Here is a 6,930-nt window from a genome sequence, read left to right as displayed (position 1 = left end):
TTTTACCTACTTAGTGTTGAATTATTATGGCCTAGGCATTGGTCATGATGAGGCATGTAGCTAAGCGAGTCTGGCTCCGTGTGCGTGAGTGTGTGAGACCGATATCTCATCTGTCGATTTAGGACGGGAACCACACAGCACCAGGACACTGATCAAACACACACCCACACCCAGCGGCCCTGCTATGCATCATGTAACACATCTACACCTGAACATTCGCATTCTATGGCGAAAAGAGCCGGAATAATACGACCGACGAACACTGCACGTAAAAACACATTTCAACCTCGGATGGCATGTTTCCCTCTCTCTCTCTCTCACACACACACACACGGTGACACTAACGCTAGCTGACAGGATACAAAACGTCAGCATGAAGGCGAGGGTTGGCAGCGTCGGTCGCCAATGAGCACCACCCTCCCAATAAGTCACCACGAGGCGCAATTAGCAGAGCTGTCACTCCACTGCTGCCTTGGCCACTAATACAGCTAGGCACCTTGTGTGTGTGTGTGTGTGTGTGTACAGGAACGTGGGGGCTCTGGTGTCCATGACAGCATCACACTAATTAAAACAATAAGACTTCGATATGGCCTGGCTGATACCACAGAGCCCTTGTGCCAAATCCTAAATCTTACAGTAGCTAAGATTACAGTAACAACAACCCCGAACCACCATTCATGAAGGGTGCCAATAATTCTGAAGGGCACTGTATGTGATTAAAACCTTTCTACAATCACTGTCTGAATGAGTTCGACACTGGAAGTGCGACGGTCACTGAGTGACAGAGTTACACGCCGGTAAATGTTGATTGGTCATCTCTTGTACGAATATATACAGTAGCAATGTTTATCCTAACTGTTCACGTGATATTCGTCCTGCACTTCCTCCAGCGAGACAGTCTCCAGATCTGTCCCTCCCACCCCCCCCCCCCCGACACCCTGATGGCCTGGTCCAGTGTCTGAAGGAGTTCTGTTTGGAACAACTAGGGAGAAAAAGTGCTGGCCAAAAAAGCGATGTTTCGAACGCTTTTAAAAGCGGCAAGCCAAACTGTAGACGAGTCGCACCAGCCAGAGCAATGCTCGCCTTGACCGTCCTCTCTTTACTGGCACCCAGGTAGTGGAACGAACTTCTCACGACGGTCTTCAAACGAAAGACTTAAGATCTACCTCTTCACCGAGCACTCAAATGAACACAAGAATAAACAAATCCCTTGGCTTGCGTGCATTCTTTCCGCGCGAACTTCTCTCTAACAGCGTTTCGGCTTAAACCCTGAAATTTAACCTCAGATATTTTACATAGATCTTTAAAACGCATTTATTTCCTTTTCATCATCATCACTATTTTTTACTACAATAATGAAATACCACACACAGCTGCAGAATGCGATATGTAAGCCCTTATATGTAAATGATCTTGCCACACTATTTAAAGGGGATATTATTATTATTATTATTATTATTATTACTACTACTACAATTTTTGGTACATAATTTTACATTTGGTCCATAGACAACTGTTCATTTCACAGCACCAAGTAGAGCAACCAGTACGGCAGCTTTAAATGACTCTGTATGTAGTAGGTCAATAGCAATAATATGCACATCTATAATAATATGTATAAGTATTATTTAACAAACAAACAAACAAAAAAAACACACACACACACACAATTTCATAACAGGGTAACAAACCCTGCCACAGAAAAAACAGATCAATAGACCAGCTCTCTCTCGCTCACAAACACACACACGTAATAGACTAATAGTCATAAGGGCAGAATTGTAACGCAAACTTGTGTTGGAAAGGTGTGCGTGTGTTGAAAAAACCCCCACTAATGAAATGTCTAAACGACATTTCTCTCTGAAGAGCCATGAAGACAACCTTGCCATGGCACCACGGCTCTCCAAAATGATACCAGCCTGAGGTCTGAGTGGTGCAAGAACGAGGGATGATCTGGGCCACGAGGTATGGAGGAAACGGGTACTTCTCCTCTGACTCCCCCCCACCGCAAAGCGGCCCTAATTGAAAGGCGAGCACGGCCCAGACCTTGACAGGCGGGAGGTCAGTCTAATTGCTGCTGGCCATATTTAACATTAAGATAATCAGCCCATTAATTACCCTTTGGATCATTAAATCAGTCGCTTGCAAAATGAAATTTCGGGCTCTATTACTCACTTGAGAGACCACAAGGGAGGGCTTTCATTTATCAGCCACCAATCCTGAACATGGCAGAGGTGCTGTCACGTGCTCTCTCAGCTCCTCTCTCCTTCTCTCTCTCTCTCTCTCACACACACGGTAACCTGAAATGCATCTCAGCTACCAAGAACCATTACCAGGCCGCAGTGTGAAAATATCGGTACACTGCCGTTTTAACGTTCATTCACCAGCATACACGTACGATCCCCGGGAACACAACAAAACCGTAAAGTTGAAGATTGAAAAAAGACCAAGCGATGTTTCTCCACTCTTCAAGTGTCCAGTTTAGGCGAGCATGTGCCCCGCCGTAGCCTCAGATTCGCAGGGGAACCTCACATGCTGCTCTTCTGCTGTTGCAGCCTATTTGCCTCAGGGTTCAACATCTCGTGCGTTCTTACATGCTTTTCTGCTCACCACGGTGACCCGGGCTGGCGATCCTCCTCTGACCTCTCTCAACCAGGTGTTCCCACCAGCAGATTCTACCATACTGTGCAAACTCTAGAGACTGTTGTGTATGAAAATCCAAGGGTATGAGCAGTTTCTGAAATACTCAAACCAACCCACACCAACAACCAATCCCTTAAAACACATTACTTCCCCATGCTGGTGTTTGATGTGAACATGAACTGCAGCTCTTGGCCTGTTCATCCGATGCACTGCTTCCACGTGATCGGGTGACCGGATAATGGCAAAGAATGAGCAGAGGTACAGGTGTTCCTATTAAACTGTCCGGTGAGTGTATTTAACACAGGAGAGTTCCACGCGTAACCAAGTAAATAAATAGAATATACAAATATAACATCAAATTAATTAAAATTGATTTCCCCAAATGAAATATATTCTTCTTAAATGCAGCTGTGAAGGGACCGATATTATGTTGGGCTAGCATGTTGGGTTGGGGGGGGAGAAAAAAAACCCCCCAGCATTCCAGTCTCATACTGTCAGTGATTTCATTTGCGTTTTTATCCACTTAGACTCATCCATTTGGACGCCTACAAATTTAATCAATTCGGCTGCCTGGGAAAGTGACGACAGGGAAGCGAATTATATGCAACACAGCTCTGGCTACTGACAGTCCTACTTTTCACCCTGGCCAAACACGATCACACAACCGACATAGGAAACACACTCTCAGACATAAAACTGACAAAACAATCCAAAATAAACAGAGCGAGAGCGAGAGAGAAGAAGGGAGCATCTTTGCGAAGTCAAACATGAGCTAAATGATAGGTTTGAGTGGACAGATATAAAACCACTCATGCCATGTTAAATGACCAGTGCAGTCTCATGGATTTCCCTACGTCACAGTATTTACATGTAGTTTGTATATTTACATATGATACACCTGCAAAAGTGCAAGTTTCACCAGGACATAATGCTGTTTGTGATAATTATCTATACTAGTGTAGAACCATTTCGTATTTGATATATCGACTACAGATTGTTTTCTTTTATCACAGCGTCCGATCATAAATATACACAACCGTGGTATATCCATGAATCTTATGCCATCGTCAGTTACATTATTGCGATTTTATGACGCTCCACACTCTACACGAGGCCTTCAAATGCGTGGCATATTTCCTAAAGAGGCTCTTGGTGCGTTAGAGCGGTAAGGGGCTAGTCAGGAGCTACTTAAGAAACGTGAGAATAGATGCTATTGACGGCGACGGAGCAACGGCTGACGTGCCGGGCTCCACAGCTCGGGTTAATTGAGATAGTATTGACCGGTGCTGTAATCTCTCCTTCTCACGTGCACGGCCACAGAGCTCTGCGTACATAAATAAACGGCCATGAGAGGAACAATAAACGCATTAGCGCATTGACGCGGCGCATCTGAAAATGGCGGATCCATAAGGAAAGATTTTCGGAAGGGGGCTGAGTAATTAAAAGGTGCTGCCGGTGAGTAATGAGGTCGTCTCGAAACGGGGAGTCGATAATCCCGTGGCTGGCAGTCAGCTCTAATTTGTTATTATGGCTGGTGAGGCCGGACCCCCCTTGGACAATAATTACACGGGTAAAGATGCAGGGGAAGAGGGACGTGCACGGTACGGGGGAGAAGAGGAAAGAGGAGTTTGGGAAAGTTATAGTAAAAAACTAATAATACAGTATACACATTTCCACTTTGAAAGCATAAAAATCCACCTTCAGGCCCCATATACTACTTTTAGTTTCATCCGTTGCTTGATGTAGGATAGGTGGTCTGGATAACCGAATAAACGCATATATGAAAGATATTCTCATATGCTGAGCACGTAGTGCACGGGTTCGCCAACAACATCATATTGCACCATAATATTTACTAAGCAGACTGCATTTAGTAAATAGGAATCCATTTGAAATAAAAGGGGGTTGGATTTTATGTGGGTCTCTTAACTATCTAGCTAAATATCAGCAGCAAGAACACACAATCGTGGGTAAATAAATTGGCAAACTATCTGAAATATTGAAATTATTGGATAGAATTACAGCGCTGCCTCTATTCAGCTGAAGACAGCAGCAGATTTCACCTTCTCAGAGTGTAGTGCTGCTGCACATGTTCATTCTGTCTACGGCAGTAGAACATTACACACTCATACATATTCAAACGCATTCAAACACTAAAATGTTTTAATTAACTAAATATTCAAATGCGATTTTTTTTTTTAAAGGGATCCGATAGTCCAACTTGGATCCGCGATTGTCCGCTCAGATATGGACGATGTTCATCAGTAATTACTTGCCCTCAGGCTCTGCACATTATAGTCTTTCCCTCCTCCAGTCACAGACTGCTGATTTTTAGATCGACTTCCAGTGCTGGAATTTTTAATTGTATACGGCAATAAACAACAGGGTTTTCTTCACCATAGAAAGGCTTAGGCGCAGCACCTAAGTGTTTTTTTTTTTTTGCAGAGCACCTTAAGACGAACGAACGTAAAAAGGGATTTATTTGCATTAATAAATCTCAAACATGTTTTTTTTTGACTCGAAGTACAATAAGTTTCGCCAGCTTTGTTTCACAAATATGCTAAGGGTAATAGTCGAAAACAACATGAAAAATATAAACACCTTAAAATTTCCTTCAAATAATTTCGAACCCCCCCCCACCCACCTAAAACAAGTATTAAAGCATAGATACGTTTGGGGGTTTTTTTTGTTTGTTTGTTTGTTTAGAAGCGTAGGTCCTGAACCATTGTTGGACCTCTTAGCAAGATCCTTAGTCGCGATCTGTTCAGGTGTATGCGTCTGCCAAGTAAATAAACTTTCGAGGTGTTATTGCAGTCCATTAACTACAAAGGGACACTTCTATGCATTAACAACAAATATATGAGCTGACTTAGGAGAGACGAAAAAATGCAGAAGAGAGAGACTGAAAGTCGCATATACTATATATGTGTGTGTATGTATGTGTGTGTATATATATATATATATATATATATATATATATATATATATATATATATATATATATATACACACACACAGTATCTCACAAAAGTGAGTACACCCCTCACATTTTTGTAAATATTTGATATCTTTTCGTGTGACGACACTGAAGAAATGACACTTTTCTACAATGTAAAGTAGTGAGTGTACAGCTTGTGTAACAGTGTAAATTTGCTGTCCGCTCAAAATAACTCAACACACAGCCATTAATGTCTAAACCGCCGCCAACAAAAGTGAGTACACCCCTAAGTGAAAATGTCCAAATTGGGCCCAAAGTGTCAATATTTCGTGTGGCCACCGTTATTTTCCAGCACTGCCTTAACCCTCTTGGGCATGGAGTTCACCAGAGCTTCACAGGTTGCCACTGGAGTCCTCTTCCACTCCTCCATGACCACAGCACGGAGCTGGTGGATGTTAGAGACCTTGTGCTCCTCCACCTTCCGTTTGAGGATGCCCCACAGATGCTCAATAGGGTTTAGGTCTGGAGACATGCTTGGCCAGTCCATCACCTTCACCCTCAGCTTCTTTAGCAAGGCAGTGGTGGTCTTGGAGGTGTGTTTGGGTTTCGTTATCATGCTGGAATACTGCACACTGATCATGCTCTGCTTCAGTATGTCACAGTACATGTTGACATTCATGGTTCCCTCAATGAACTGTAGCTCCCCAGTGCCAGCAGCACTCATGCAGCCCCAGACCATGACACTCCCACCACCACGCTTGACTGTAGAAGACACACTTATCTTTGTACTCCTCACCTGGTTGCCGCCACACACGCTTGACACCATCTGAACCAAATAAGTTTATCTTGGTCTCATCAGACCACAGGACATGGTTCCAGTAATCCATGTCCTTAGTCTGCGTGTCTTCAGCAAACTGTTTGTGGGCTTTCTTGTGCATCATCTTTAGAAGAGGCTTCCTTCTGGGACGACAGCCATGCAGACCAATTTGATGCAGTGTGCGGCGTATGGTCTGAGCACTGACAGGCTGACCCCCCACCCCTTCAACCTCTGCAGCAACGCTGGCAGCACTCATACGTCTATTTCCCAAACACAACCTCTGGATATGACGCTGAGCATGTGCACTCGACTTCTTTGGTGGACCATGGCGAGGCCTGTTCTGAGTGGAACCTGTCCTGTTAAACCGCTGTATGGTCTTGTCCACCGTGCTGCAGCTCAGTGTCAGGGTCTTGGCAATCTTCTTATAGCCTAGGCCATCTTTATGTAGAGCAACAGTTCTTTTTTTCAGGTCGTCAGAGAGTTCTTTGCCCTGAGGTGCCATGTTGAACTTCCAGTGACCAGTATGAGGGAG

General features: G+C 44.0%; 1 protein-coding gene across 5 annotated transcripts in view; it reads right to left on the bottom strand.

Moving 5' to 3' along the window:
- Nucleotides 1–6,930, bottom strand: part of agap1 (ArfGAP with GTPase domain, ankyrin repeat and PH domain 1) — a 190,055-nt gene that overhangs the window by 20,367 nt on the left and 162,758 nt on the right. The window lies entirely within an intron of this gene.

The sequence above is a fragment of the Ictalurus furcatus genome, chromosome 12 (genome assembly GCF_023375685.1).
Source record: "Ictalurus furcatus strain D&B chromosome 12, Billie_1.0, whole genome shotgun sequence".
Lineage (NCBI taxonomy): Eukaryota > Metazoa > Chordata > Actinopteri > Siluriformes > Ictaluridae > Ictalurus > Ictalurus furcatus.
The sequence above is the reverse complement of the archived record's forward strand: the minus strand, read 5'-3'. Positions and strand labels throughout refer to the sequence as shown.